At 36.9% G+C, this 16,293-nt stretch overlaps 1 long non-coding RNA gene across 3 annotated transcripts in view; it reads right to left on the bottom strand.

Moving 5' to 3' along the window:
• Window positions 1–16,293, bottom strand: part of LOC130667828 (uncharacterized) — a 350,725-nt gene that overhangs the window by 59,358 nt on the left and 275,074 nt on the right. For 2 of the 3 annotated variants that reach the window (XR_008989906.1, XR_008989905.1), the window contains one exon: window positions 13,486–13,846. This is a non-coding gene — a long non-coding RNA (uncharacterized LOC130667828). Of the gene's footprint in view, window positions 1–13,485; window positions 13,847–16,293 lie in introns of those variants that run through there. The other variant, XR_008989904.1, reaches the window with a different exon arrangement.

A 16,293-nucleotide genomic window follows, 5' to 3' on the forward strand; every position in this document is an offset into this window, starting at 1 on the left:
TTGTTTATAAATTTTTTTTTTTTTTAAACAGCAGACATTGAAAAGATGTACCGGCAGATTCTGATCGCCCCTGAAGACCGGCGATATCACCGTATCTTCTGGTACGATGATGGACGTATCGCAGTTTTTAACTTAAACACTGTGACTTTCGGAGTCAGTTCGTCTCCTTTCCTGGCCATCCGTACTTTACATCAACGTGCACGCGAAGAAGAAAAAACTTTTCCACTAGCTAGTCCAATCGTCCAGCGAGATTTGTATGTCGATGATCTTCTTACAGGAGCAGATACGGTAGAGGAAGTCTTACGTTTACGTGATGAGATCATTGAGCTATTGAAGTTAGGTGGTTTCAATATTCGTCAGTGGGCATCCAACCACAGTCATGCATTAGACAACGTTGCCAACAAAACTTTCGAATCCGAATCGGGTATGCCTCAGGAAGCTATATCCAAGACGCTTGGGATAGCTTGGAATTCTCGTTCAGACAATCTCGTTTACACATCTAGGCCGATTGCTCTCAAGGAAAAATTTACTAAACGTCTCATTCTCTCTAAAATCGCAAAAATTTTCGATCCACTAGGTTTACTAGGTTCCATCGTTTTCGCAGCTAAAGGAATCATGCAAGATTGTTGGCGTCTAAAGATTGGTTGGGACGAATCTGTATCACAGGAATTAGCAGCTAAGTGGCTGTCCTTTGCTGAACAACTAACGCACATGCCTGCAATTGACATCAATCGTCGTCTTATCATCGATCAGCCAACTGGAATCGAAATCCATGGGTTTTGCGATGCTAGTAAACTAGGTTATGGAGCTTGCATCTATATCCGTTCTGCCAACAGCTCGAATCAAGTCTGGGTCCGCTTAGCTTGTTCGAAATCACGTGTCGCACCACTCAAGGAAACTACGATTCCCAAACTCGAACTCTGTGGGGCTCTCACACTCGCTTGATTATATCACAATGTTCAATCAACCCTTGGGGTTTCTATATCGCGCTCAGTTCTTTGGTCAGATTCCACGAACGTTCTCGCTTGGATCAAAAAATCTCCAGTCGTATTAAAGGTATTCGAATCAAATCGAGTCAAAGAAATTCAGAAACTCACCGCAGAAGTCGAATGGCGGTACGTAGGAACTAAAACTAATCCAGCTGACGCTCTATCCCGCGGACAATATCCGCGAGAATTTCAAACTAATTCAAATTGGTTTCAAGGTCCGTCTTGGTTATCTCAGTCGTCTAATTTTGGCCTACTAATCTTATTCTCGAAACTCAGGGTCCACTGGAAACTCCAGAATTTCAATGTCTTGTCATTCAATCTGAACCATCTGTCATTTTTAAACGATTCTCGTCTTATTCTAAACTTGTGAACGTCATTTCGCTTTGTCTTCGCTGGCGACCTTCTAACACTTTCAAAACCAATCGAGTATCTGTCGCAGAACGTCATCAGACAGAAACTCGAATTTTACGTCTTATTCAACAGGAACAGTTCGGCTCAGAAATCAGCAACTTAGAAAATTCTAAACCAGTCAAGAGTGCTAAATTGGGGGCTTTCGATCCATACATTGGTAATAGCGGTTTACTTCAAGTTGGTGGTCGTCTAAAAAATTCTGATTTAATTCGTTCGCAGAAACACCCTATTCTCTTGCCATCTCATTATCATGTGACAGATCTCATCCTTCGGGACACCCATCAGCGCATGCATCATGCCGGAATTCAGAGTACTTTGTTTGCTATTCGCCAGCGATTCTGGCTTCTTCACGGCAAGAATCAGGTCCGTAAAATTGTTCGTAAGTGTGTCGTTTGTATCCGTCACCGTCCAGAGCCTATACAATACAAGATGGCCGACTTACCAAGATCTCGAGTCCAAGGTTCATATGTTTTCGAACACACCGGATTAGATTTTTGTGGTCCCTTTCTTACCAAGGAAAAACGTTATAATCGTGAAACTCGCTCTCGTAATAACACTCTCATCAAGGCGTACGGTTGTATTTTCATTTGTATGTCCACTCGAGCAGTACACATCGAAATCGTCAGTGATCTACACAGTAAAAAATATTGTGTAAAATCAACACAGTTTGTGTGTTAAAAACGGTTGACACAAAATTTGTGTTGAAATTTCGACACAAACTTTGTGTAACCCCTTTTTAACACAAAGATTATGTTAAAATATCGCCACAAGAGGGCGCAAAGAATCCACAGTAACACACAAAATGTGTTAATAAAGAGTGTATAACACATTTTTTATGTTACAAAAAGTGACACAAACTTTGTGTTAGTTTAACACAAACCGTTTTCGACACAAATACACAATATTTTTTACTGTGTAAGTACTGATGCGTTTCTAGCTAGTTCTCGACGATTTATCGGTCGCAGAGGTATTCCATCACACGTCCATTCAGACAATGGTTTAAATTTCGTCGGTGCTAGTAATCAACTTCATGAACTCTACAATCTTCTTCAATCTAAAAATCACCAGGATCAGGTGCTTTCATTTTCTGATCCACGTAATATCACTTGGCATTTCAATCCACCTCTTTCACCTCACTTCGGTGAAGTGTGGGAGGCGGCCGTAAAATCATTTAAACACCATTTTAAGCGCGGGGTTGGTACTCAATCTTTGATGTTTGAGGAATTAACCACGTTAGCAGTAGATATTGAAGCTATTTTAAATTCTAGACCTCTCTGTACTATTTTTACCGATCCAAATGATCCTATTGCTCTTTCTCCTGCTGATATTTTAATTGGTAAAAAATTAACATCTCTACCTGATCCTGACTTACTTTCTGTACCAAATAATAAACTGTCTACCTGGAGATTCCTTACCAAGGCCAAACAAGATTTTTGGAAGCGATGGCAGATCGAATATCTCAACGAAATGCAAAAACGTCACAAATGGCAGGACGACGGTGCAGTGGAGCTCAAGGAGGGTTCTTACTACGACCTTATGTCCATTATTACCCGATACTTGAACTACTTAATAATATTTACCATAAATTAGTTAAACTATAACAATATTGTAAACACTCATACACTACTTACACTACTCACACTCATTCACATTCACATTCGCATCTCGCGGGCGGAAGCGTGTTCCGTCGAAAACGGAAGTCTGGAAAAATTTGTCAGCATAATAATATTTGAAAATTAAATATTTAAACCGGTCTCCATCTAGCGGTGCTAAAATTAATTTCGTCGCCAACTCGGGTCGCACCACGAACGCGCGCGCTAAACATAGCGTCGGTTTCTCAGTGCATCTTCGTTGCACTCACGCCTTCAGCATCTCTCTGTCACTCGGGTGTCTAACGTTTCCGTTCCGTCGAAACCACAACCCAGCGTCACCGCGTCTTTTCATCAGTTAACCACAAGTCTTCATACTGTACGCACTTGCTGTGAACATTCTATCTAAAAAATTGCCAAGCCAATATTAAAATCAGTAATAATTGCTTATTTCGTGAAATTAGAACATTCTTGTGCTAACAATAAGATCGAGTTTTTATTACGTCGTAGTACAAACAAGCCGGGACTTGTTGCGCGTGGGTCTCACCCATTGAATTTCGAATACTTAGTCGTGTTTCCATTAATTATTCAATAAAATTGAGTTTGAGATTTAATATTAATATTCGTATTCATATTAAATAATAATAACTTCAATAATATTGAATATTTAATAATTATTAACTTATATTAATTTCAGTCAATTCACCGGGTTTATTCGTTCACATCTTGAATACTAGTTACTTTCGCAGTGATTAAATATTAATAATTATCATACACACGTGATAATCATAATCCAGATAAAACTAAAATTTGATATTTGTCCGCGCCTTATCTACTATCAACGCACCTTGCCGTTGTCATATAGATATCATATCTAACCTCATTTATGCAATAGCCACATGCTAACAGCATCTATCAATTCAATTGATTAAATTCACATTTAACTGTAGTCAAACAATATCTTTTGTCATAAGTAACAATTTAACGACAACAACGATCGGTCAAAATTAAAACAAATCTCATTCAGATCAACGACTAGTCGCATTCTATTGTCACCAGACAATTTATTGAAATTTCAACATATCGAGCGCAATTTGCGATCTCATTACTTGAACAATTCAAGTCACATAACCGATCTGATCGATCGGTAACATCACCTCAGCGCGCCGAAAGCTTTCACCCAATCATTTGCTCTCTAGTACCAAGTACTATCTAATCATCCCACAGTGACACTCGAGCTCTCGCTCACAATATACAGACGTGTATATTTTCTTACAATCAAATCGATCCAAGATCGAACTCAGTACGACGATCCAACGTTCGCGTACTCTCTGACTTATACGACGATCCAACATCGCGTAAACTTTCGCTATATCTAAATTCTCGTGCATATCATCACAACACACACACACACACACACACATATATACACATTAAATTATACATTCAATATCTTGTGTCAATTGAACATTAACTTCAGGGTTACCAACACGAAAATACTTTCTATTGCAACGTTCAGTTCAACACAAGTTGACCGGATAATATAAAAAGACAGTTTCAAATATTATTTGACAAAATGAAGATGGAAATGCAGATGCAGACAGCTGAATTAACAGAATCGCTTACAGAAAACATAATGGACAGAATGGATGAAAAACTTACTCTTATCTTCGAAGAAAATGAAAATCGAGAACGAAGAATATGCAATCTAAAGAATGAGATAGAATATCTAAAAAGAGAAAAGAATGGCAGTTATATAACTATTTATGGCTCAAAAGAAAGTGAAAAGTCAGTAATCAGTTAATTAATGTAACGGGATCGAAGTCCATCTACGTTTTACCGGAGGCCGTTTTCGCGCCCTTTTGGGCATATACGCACTGCGAGGTCATCCCCATCTTCCGATACAGACGACACTTTTAGCCGAAAAATGTTATCAAGTGTCGACTAAGGAGGACATTAACCGGAGATATAATCAAAAATCCTCATTGCGCGTGATATCTAACCACAGCCACCAAGAGTCTTACATCTGTGGGCCGAACACTTCTATCATCTCAGAAAATAAAGAGACTCTGGCCGCAGTGGGCTTGGAAAGTGGCCTCCCGTGGTACCAGACTCTCAGCGCTGGTTAACGTGGTTGCTTCTGGATACGTGGTGGGACGCAACTTCTTCCCATACTCTATCGAAAGGGGTTCTTCCGCTTATTCTTTTTTGGGTTCCCAACAAGCTCTTATCCGCTTGTTCATTTCCTGATAGATTTTCTACTTTCCGAGCTGTGAGACACTCTGATTATTCAAGCCAAATTAAAATTTAGAGCAGGTCGAGTGAAAAATCAACATTGGAGCTATTGAAAAACTCTAAGGAGAAATTCAAAGGAGACCTAAATATAAATTCTGAAGAAAACGATGTAAACAAATTATATCGCTTACGCAAAAATGAAGTCGAGAACGAAATGAGACTTATCTTATATTTTTTGATAAACGGATGGAAAAAGGACGACTTATGAAGAACAAAAAAAGTTTCAAGAAAATTCATGTATCCGAGGATTACTCGAAGAAAGTTTTGGAGAAAAGAAAAGCTTTGCAACCACAACTACTAGTAGAAAAGAAAAAGAGAATTAATTAATCAATGTGACGGGACCACCGCAGTCCACCTCCGTTTTACTAGAGACGGTTACCTAAACCTTTTGGACATATACGCGTCATGGGGCCATCCCTATCTTCCGACCCAGACGACACTCTCAGCCGAAAAATATAATCGAGTGACGACCAAGGTGGATATTAACTGGAAGTATATTAAAAAATCTTTATCGCGCGCGATATCTAACTACAGCCACCTAGAGTCTTACCTCTGTGGGCCAAACACTACCACCATTTCAGGAAATGAAGAGACTCTGGTAGAACTGGGCTTGGGAAGGCCCCCTATAGTACCAGTCTCCTAGCGCTGATCAACATGGTTGCCTATAGATAAGTGGTGGGATGCATCTTCTACCCATACCCTATGAAAAGGGCTTCCTCTGCTTGTGACCTTTCGGGTTCCCAACAAGCTATTATTCACTTGTTCAGTCGCTGATGGATTTTCTACTTTCCGAGCCTTTAGGAGGTCTGATGATCTAAGCCAAATCAAAGTTTAGAGCAGCTCGGAGAAAAAAAAAAGGGAAACATAGGGTATGTAAAATACGATAAACTTATAATCAAAGAAGTCAACACCAACATCACAAAAAAGAAAAAGGAGCTCTCAACTTTACCAAGGTCGCTCTTAAAGACTCAGCCCAAAAAACATCAAACTCTAAGTTCTATCGAAGCTAATAGGACAAATGCCTTTGACACAATGAGAACCCAATTAAATTCTGTAATTGTCAACTCAACACACAATAACCAACAGCAATCATCAACCAGCGAACGGGAAATCCAACCAATCTACAAAAACCGACAAAAGGAATAAGTACAGTCTCCCCCAAGACAACTGGTCCTCGTGGGGGGTAGTGACCACATTCCTCCAACAATACAGGAAAACAAACACTGAAAATCAAAAATGTATGTCGCAGCTCTTAATGTATTTACACTGAAAAACGAAGAAAACCTTACAAAACTAACAAAGGCGTTAAAAGGAATCGAACGGGACATCGTCGGCCTGAGCGAAGTAAGAAAAATGGGAGAAAGAATTGTTTCCTGTCCAGGCTTCTTGTTGTACCACAAAGGAGCGACCCCAATCCATCATGGGGTCGGTCTTATTAACGAAAAATACCTCACAAATTATATAGAAGGATTTATAGGAATCTCTGAGCGTAAGTATAGACACAATAAATTAAAACGAACTGATCACTAGGACTAGATGTCTGAATACTTGCCTATCGTTAGGCCCGCTCATGTAAATGAGCTCTGGTTGTAGAGTAGGGACCTCACCAAGCGTTATCAGTACACTATTCTACTGGTCTACTCTGGGTAGTGGCCATAGCCTAAGACTTCGAGCAAGTGCTTACCGGCTCTTTTATAGGTAAATTTTGGCAACGTGGAACTAGACCACTGCCGTCTACATTCAAGTAAAATTCGGTCTAGAGGGCCTCTGACAGTGCCCCTGTTGACTAAAGAGTGTAAATTGACATACAACTATCACAATAGTAATGGGAGACTGTAATCGCCAAATTAGAGAAAAGCACCTAGGGGAAAATGCAGCTGTTGCGTAATCACAACTACATTTAAATTTAAATGTAGTCGCACTTCCGACAGGTAAAGGCAGCACCTCCTGGGGCCTAGTCTATAAATTTAAACTTGATCATGCGGAGTGCGGTGCATGTGCATTGGCTGTTTCCTGCCTCGTGTCGAGAAGACCGACGCCATTATCTTTCGTTATATATACATTAGGGTGGCGCAAAAAAACCGACTATTTTTTTTTTTCCATCTCGCATAAAAATTTGTTGGTTTACGATGTTTTAAGAAGCCTCTCCACAAATCAGCTCAATAAAAAATTTTTAAGAGGTCCCTCACGAATTTTGAAAATATCAAAAATGATCGAAATTCGGATTTTTATTTAAAAATTTTTTTTTTTCTCGTGGCAGCAATAATTTATATTTGTAAAATCATGACTATGCTGAAAATTTCAGCCCAAAATTGAAATATTTAAACGGCGCTCAAGAATTTCGAATATTAACTGATAATATGTAACTAATAGTTTGAATTAGTTTTTATAACTCAATTATTGTCATTCCACTTAAATATAACTTTTGCATAACCAAAAATATACAGGACAGTCTTAAACAATAAAATTTGGTAAGTTTTGAATAAGTGAAAAAACCTACAAATTGGATTAAAAAATAAAAAAGTATGTAAATAACTTATTATTTATATTTCTCGGGTTATATTTTCATTCATTGTCATGCAAATTGATGGTGAAAAAATCGAGAAGCTTTATTATTAATATTTAAGGGTCGCTCAAAAACGTCCGTGAGACTGCGCTCGGAAACATTCAAAATTCTTGAGCGCCGTTTAAATATTTAAATTTTGGGCTGAAATTTTCAGCATAGTCATGATTTTACAAATATAAACTATTGCTGCCACGAGAAAAAAACAAATTTTAAAATAAAAATCCGAATTTCGATCATTTTTGATATTTTCAAAATTCGTGAGCGACCTCTTAAAAATTTTTTATCGAGCTGATTTGTGGAGAGGCTTCTTAAAACATCGTAAACCAACAAATTTTCATGCGAGATGGAAAAAAAAAAATAGTCGGTTTTTTTGCGCCACCCTAATATACATTCAAGTGAAAACACGTGATTATTTATATCAGATCATTTTGTGCTCATCTCGAGTAAATAATTAAAAGTACACGGATGATTAATTTAACCAAGCATCCATCTCAATAAAAATATAATTATTTTCATTACTTTGGGCACCAGAGCTCATAAATAAAATACACAAATAACTCAACTAATTCAGCGATCATCAACCACGTTTCTAAAGAGGTTACTTCGAAGGAAACCATTACAGGTGCCTAGTTACTCATTCATTAATTAATTCAAGTGCTCATAAAAATAAAAGACTCAGTTTATAATTATTTATTATCATTATGCTCAATATTTTAATTAACCTCAAACTTAATTCTTGCTCGGTAGCCTCTGCAATTATGCTACCACGTGTTCAACAAATAAATTCAATTCAGTGTAATTTATTACGAGCTCATTCAATTTAATTAAATTGAGTGCTCATTAATATTAGAACTCAATGAACTCAATTAATTATGCTATTAGTGCTCTTAAAACATAATCATTAAGTGTTCAATTATTAACTCCACTCGATAACCTCTGTTTTTATGTTACTTATTATTCTGACATTTTTACAATAACCTATGTGCTCAAATAGACTCAAATTGTTTATTTCAATTAATTACTCGAAATCAACTTTATAAATTGTATTCAATTAACTACGTATTCATGAGCTCAACCAACTCATAGTATTATTAAATTAAATCAACGATTTAATTTTGTAACCCAGTGATATAATGTGCTGTGACAAATAAAAATATTGGTATATTTTTAAATATGCGTATTTTTTAAACATCCCAACCACCAACCAGTCCTGGCATGTATTAATTTAATTATTATTACAACATTTTATGGTCCTTCGAGCCGGATGGTTGGTTGGTTGTGTCGGTAGCATCATCAGTGGGCAGCTGCATTCATATACACCCATTACAGGTTAAGAAGCTCAATATGGGGAATGATGAGAAGAATAAGGGTCCTCCAATTGACCAGCAGCACTCAGAGGTTCCAGAAGGCACCAACCAGGATCCACATCTCGTTCCTGCGATCACCATCGACGACCCACCTGCACTCAGTGACTCCAGTGCCACCGATGCTGGGAAGAATGGCGATGGAGATCAGCATAAACAGAAGATCAGGCGCGCTCCAAAGAAACCTTCGATTTCTCTAGCACTCAAGATAAAGGTGATCAGTCAGCACTCACGGCTTAGAACCTTTTCAGACTGGAAAGCTCTGGCTGCTACACTCACCGTTGCCGACGGTTTAGCTCAACTCAAGTCTCGGCTTGAGGTACTCGAGGGTGAATGACACCAATTCAACCTCACTCACGACTCACTTGCACTCGGCTGCATCAAGGAGTTCTTGGAGAGCTCATATATCAAGGACGGTGTATACGATCTGGTATAACGGTTGTATATTGCCGCAAAAGGCAAACTCATCGCACTCATTAACACAATCCCAGTTCCAGCTGCTGCTCCAGCTGTAGTGCATTCAACCCGGGCTCCAACTCATCTGCCAGCACTCGCAATTCCCAAGTTCGATGGGCGTTACGAGAACTGGCCTAAATTCAGGGACTTATTCACCTCAATGGTGAATAATGCTCAGGAACTCGCTCCAGTCCAGCGTCTTTAGTACTTGAAGAGCTGTCTTCAAAGACAAGCCGCACTCAGCCTTTCCAGTGTGCAAATGTGCTATGACCAATTTGTACCTGCTTGGAATCAGCTCAAGGAGAGATACAACAATCCAGCCACGCAATCTCTGCTGCACTCACGAAGCCTCCCAAAAAGGTATGTCCTCCTGCAAAATATCCTTGTGATTTGTGTAAAGGAGATCACTTTATTGTGAGATGCACTCAATAATGCTAAACGCCCTCAAGTCGTTGTTAACAAGTGGCTTAGCGAGAATTGTTTGGGGCATTATCTACCTGATGCTTGCAACTCGCCATTCCTGCGTAATAAAATATCCCCAAGACAAAATATCCCCAAAACAAAATATCCCCGGACAAAATATCCTCAAACTAAATATCTCCGGACAAAATATCTCGATGACAAAATATCACTATGCAATAATTAATGATTCTTTCAATTCATATTCTGATAATAATATATTAAATTCTTAAATATTCTCATGTAGTTTACATAATGAAAATTGAATCAACAACTTATCAAAAGTATATATATTGTCATGATATTTTTATTATATTACATAAATTCAACAGTATAAAAATATTTTTTTATTATTATTGTCATCAATATTTTTACTTTGTTATATCTCCGTTCATATATTCTGAGTATTTTTCCGTTAACATAATCATCACATAATATATATAACAAGAGTTTACTGCACATCAATAATATTACAATATTAATTAAAAATCAATTAAACCATCATAAATTGATCATGAATAATAAAATAATTTTTTTTTTTTTTTTTAATAATCAACTCAATACTTAACATTTAGAATAATCAACTCAACTTAATATTTAGTTATAATAAAGAAAATTTGAATAATGAAATAATTTTCGAATTAAATTAGTAACTTATTGGTTTGAAAGTCGAAGAAATTTAAGTATCAGATAGTTATCATTAGTTGTATATCACTAAATGAAATTATTTTAGCAATATTTCTTAAAGATTGGAGTTTTTCTTTCTGCTCATAATTCATCACTACCTTCTGTAATCTTTTATCATAGTCACGATAGGCTTTACGCCAAGTTGAAATTTGAAGACCAGTATCAATCTGACCAATTAAAATTTCTGTCTTCATCTGTTCATCCTTTATTGCATTCAAAAACGATCCAATAGAAGCATAAAAAGTAGCAACACGACGATTTAAACCATTGTGCCACCCTTCCATTGGATTGTTTGATCTTATTAAATTTTCAACAACAGCCCGATAAGAATTCCACATTGATATTTCAAATCTTGGTTATTGTCTTTTTTTTATTATGGCAGGTATTATCAATCCAGTTGCTTTCAAAATAACTAATTAGCTCATCTAAAATATCGCTATTTTGTTCACAATATTCAGTTGACACAATTAATGCATAATCTTCTACTACATCATTAGGTGGAATAAACGCTAACGCCGAAAGTAATCGTACGTTATATGCAAGAGTTACGTTTGTGTTATATAATTTTTGCAGCCCACAAGATTGAATAAGGCGCCGAATACACTGGTTAAAATGAAAATTACATCCAGAAATTTTTGCACCAGAAAATGCTTCTTTAAATGCTTGAATGAATGCTTCTTCGAAATCTAAATTAATACAAATTGGTCAAAAATTTGGTAAACTTGTTCTTAAGACTTTCAAAAATTTTATGTAAATACACTTTGATTTATTGGGAGATAACATGTAGACAAGTGGTATGGATTTGCCCTCCTTGCATCCATGAATGGAATATAATTGGGTAAATATAGTAGGTATACTCTTAAAGATGCCGTCACCCAACCATTGCTCACATTTTTTTGGAAAATTCAAATTTTTAACTTCCCGCTAAGAAAATCGACAACTTTCGAAAAATTGGGAAATTATTGTTTTCAACCCGATTTTCGAAAGTCGAGTTTTCATCAGATGTCGACGTTTGGAGGTTCTAGAAACCTATTCTGACTATTTTCAGTATGATGTCCGAGTGTATGTGTGTGTGTGTGTGTGTGTGTGTGTGTGTGTGTGTGTGTGTGTGTGTGTGTGTGTGTGTGTATGCGTGTGTGTGTGTGTGTGTGTGTGTGTGTGTGTGTGTGTGTGTGTGTGTATGTGTGTGTGTGTGTGTGTGTAAACTCTTTGTAACTTTTTAACTAATGAATCGATTTGGATGGTTGAGGTAGCAACCGAAAGAGCTTGTTGGCCCTCAACTTTTCTGAAAATTTCAGATCATTTAATCAAGCAGACTCGAAAATGTTGGCGAATTACGAAAAAAAAAAAAATTTTTTTTTTAGTTTTTTAGTGATTTCTCAGAAACGACTTGAACGATCAACTTCAAAATCTAATCAGCTCTAGAACTTTATAAGCCGCGTCGAATGCCACCTCAACCATCTCAATCGGTTAATTTTTTCGAGAGATATCGTTGACGAAAGAAATGATAAAAAACGGTTTTTTTCGATTGTCTTTGAAGTGACTCGTCCGATCAATTTCAAAATTTAATCAGCTCTAGAATTCAAGAAAACGCGCTGATTGCCACTTCAAACGTCAAAATCGGTCGATTAGTTCGAAAGATATCGTCGCTGAAAAGTTAAAAAAATAACATTCTATGTTATTTTTTCCAGATAAATCAAAATGTAATGTGCTAATATGTGTCTGTGTTAGAATTAATATTTAGATTTATTTTAGAGAAAATTTGCACAGTACAACGTCACTGTATTTAGTATACGTATACATGTATACATGTTTGTATAGTATACAGTTCAATGTAAAGTTCTGTATTCAGTATACCTGGTAATGTTACCTTCCACTACCCCTTGACCCTTAATGAAGTAGTGGGAGTATACTGAGTACTGAGAGTACTGGATGTAACTAATAATTTTTCTGTTATAGTTAGTCGAGCCGAAATTCTTCACCATCAAGTGTCGATTGTCCAGATTTAGAGTCATAATATTGCAAATAATTCAACATTATATTTCTGTCAATTTAACCTCATTTAATATTGTTTGTTTAGTTTAAATTCAGTGTGTAGCTAATTTTATATTAATTAATATACTTATTTTTCTTTTGTATCAATAAACAATAATTAAACAATACCTGAGTAGTTATTTCTAACAGTCTGAAATCATACAAACTCTTTCTCTTTATAGTCTCTTCCGATCATCAGATAATGTCATATAACTTGTTCCTTAGTTTTAAACATATTGTCAGCAAAAAATTAAAAAACCCAGTCTTTAATGTTTTTCTCGGATATTCCATATATTATTGCTCTGACCTAAGTCAAAACTCATTCAAATCTTGATTTTGAGCACTGACATTGATTTCTGCCTCAACAATTTATTTCAGAGAACATAATCCATAATTAAAATTAAAAAGCCGCTTCTTCATTAATGATTTTCGATTCTTAACTTTTCAAACTCTAGCATGAAACGTAACTTGTTAGAGCTTGAAAAGCTCATAAAAAAATGATTCCATGTAATAGCATTTTCGAGCTCGAAGAGCTCGAAAATATATTCACAGTGATGTTTTCAAGCTCCTTGAGCTCGACAACAGCGGGAAGTTTTGGGGCTGGCCCGCAGGGTCAACCGACGCCCAGATTTTTTTTGTTGAAAACACTAAAAATCTATTTTTATTGCCGCCGCTATCATGCAATAGAAATAACTCGCCATTGTGTGTATGTTTGAGTTCAGCAAATAATTCCAGCTCACCTCGAGATGTTGGGTTGTGGAACTGAGGATTTTTTTCCATACGAATAAGATTAATAGTTCGTGATATAGATTGAGGTTTAGGCATTAACGCAGTCACAGGTGAAAATGCGCCAAGTAATGCATTGGATATTATGGTAGCTGGTTTATTATCACTTTTTTGAGCTTTCTTTACTATTTTGTTTTTTCAAAATTTTAGTATTCACTACAGCTACACTTCCTGCATGATCGTGATTGGGTATATCACCAACTATATTTCCTATACAAAAAAATAGAAAAATTTCGTTAATGGATGATGAATTTTCATAAAATTATAAATGCACAAATATAAATAAAAAACGAAAAATTATTAAGCATAAAAAATGATGGATCAACATTTACCAGTTTTGAGTTCACTGTCAGTATGAATTGAAATGTTGCATTTTTTGTCAGATGCACAACGCCATGAAATATTATTATTATTTTTTTTTTTTTCTTTGTTATACAGCAATCCATCATGTAATAACATTTTATTTCCTTTTTGAAATAGTACGAATAAAAAAGGCATTATAAAAATACAATTATCAATAATTCAATGATTATAGTCATTTTAATTCAACAGATAATCATTAATAATTTTCTCGTGTTAATTAACACGTAACAACAACACTTGTCTCGCCAAAGAATGTTTTGGAACTATAATGATAAATATCAATGACGTAACTTAGTACACTTATTCACAAAGTATATTAGATATCATTCGACACTGAGAAAATGTAAACCATGTTAACCGATAATTGTCCTCTAGGTGGCATTTCATGACATGAGTTTTTTTGAGCGCCAAAATTTAAATGATAATGTAACATAATCGATTTATCGAACAATATATAAATGTACGGAAAATACATATATATATTTATGAGTTGTTTTTAGAATGTATATGTGCAAATTACTAGCAGCGTAAAAAATTAATAAATAATCAAGAAGATATTTATCAAAAGTTTACTTTGTCTTGGTGTTATTTTGTCATCGAGATATTTTATTCGAGGATATTTTGTCCAGAGATATTTTGTCCGGAGATATTTTGTCTTAGGAATATTTCGTCTGGGGATGTTTTGTCTTGGGGACATTTTGTCTGGGGATATTTTGTCGAGGGTATTTTGTCGGGGATATTTTGTCCGGGGACCAAAACGCCTGCTACCCACCATGATACGGCCGGAACAGGACTCAGAAAATATCCAGCTCAGCCGCTAAACGCAGTCAGTAAAACCGTCTGCTTCCACATGACGACTCGAGCTACGCCCAACTGAACTCAATTGTACTCATCACGTCTGGCACTCACCCTTCTTGCACTCATCGCCAAGCAATCTTACTCGCAACTTGCCTAGTGGACTTGATCACCATGACAAGTGCTCATCCAGTACGCATATTGCTGGATCCAGGGTCTGAATTATCGTTTGTTTCAGATTCCTTGGTCAATTCACTCAAACCTTAACGCACACATTCATCTATACAGATTATTGGTATTGGTGTAGCCAATGCTGGTAGAACGAAAGTTCAAGTCGCACTCAGGCTCTCATCTAGGCATTCAAACCACTTAGTCATCATCAGTGCCCATATACTAGGTGGTCTCACTACTCAATTACCATCTGCTGCACTCAACCAACTCAACTGGGACCAATACAAACAACCACCATTGGCAGATCCAGCATTCATAAGACCAGGACCAATTGATATTATCATTGGTGCCGATCATTATGGTCTGATTATTAAAGATGCACTCATCAAAAGGTCTGAAGGCCTGCCAATCGCTCATGATACCATCTTCGGGTGGATATTACTCGGTCCAGTCACTCAACACACTCATCGACCATCTATTACTTATCATGCTGCTGTCGTGCAGTTAACTCAATAACTTCAAGACCTGCTATGACGTTTCTGGACTCAAGAAGAAATTCAAGGAACTCAACCCAGATGAAGAGGCGTGTGGAGCACATTTTCAACAAACTTATCGACGAGACAGTTCAGGACAGTACATAATCCGACTGCCAGTCAAATCGTCACCTCAACAACTGGGACATTCGTACTCAGCAGCATACCGCTGTCTTAATCATCTCAAACGTTGTCTAGACCATGACGATCGTTTGAAAGCACTCTACCTTGATTTTCTGAGAGAATACAAAGAACTCAACCACATGGTGGAATCAACTCAATCAACAACAAGTGAATCAGCCTACTATCTCCTTCATTATGGCGTATCACGGGAGAGCAGCATCACAACTAAGCTGCGTAGTTTCAACGGTTCAAAACCCACCAGCTCAAGTCTTTCATTCAACGATGTGCTTCACACCGGTCCAAAACTGCAACTAGACATTTTTGACGTACTCATAGGAGTTCGCACTCATAAGCTCATCTTCATAACAGATATCACAAAGATGTTTAGACAGATTTTGGTCGACGATCGCGATCAAACACTTTAACAAATACTTTGGTTCACCGAACAAGGCTAAATCACTCCATACAAACTCACTACGGTCACCTACGAGAACAGACCACCTCCATGCTTGGCTGTTCGTGCTCTACTTCAACTGGTTGAAGACGAAGGACATCGATTTCCTCTGGCGATCATTCCACTCACACACGGAAGATACGTTGACGACATCTTCAGTGGTGCTGATGACTTGAACTCATTACAAGTTGCTGATCAACTTGAAGCACTCTGCAAGG

This window comes from Microplitis mediator, chromosome 5 (genome assembly GCF_029852145.1).
Source record: "Microplitis mediator isolate UGA2020A chromosome 5, iyMicMedi2.1, whole genome shotgun sequence".
Lineage (NCBI taxonomy): Eukaryota > Metazoa > Arthropoda > Insecta > Hymenoptera > Braconidae > Microplitis > Microplitis mediator.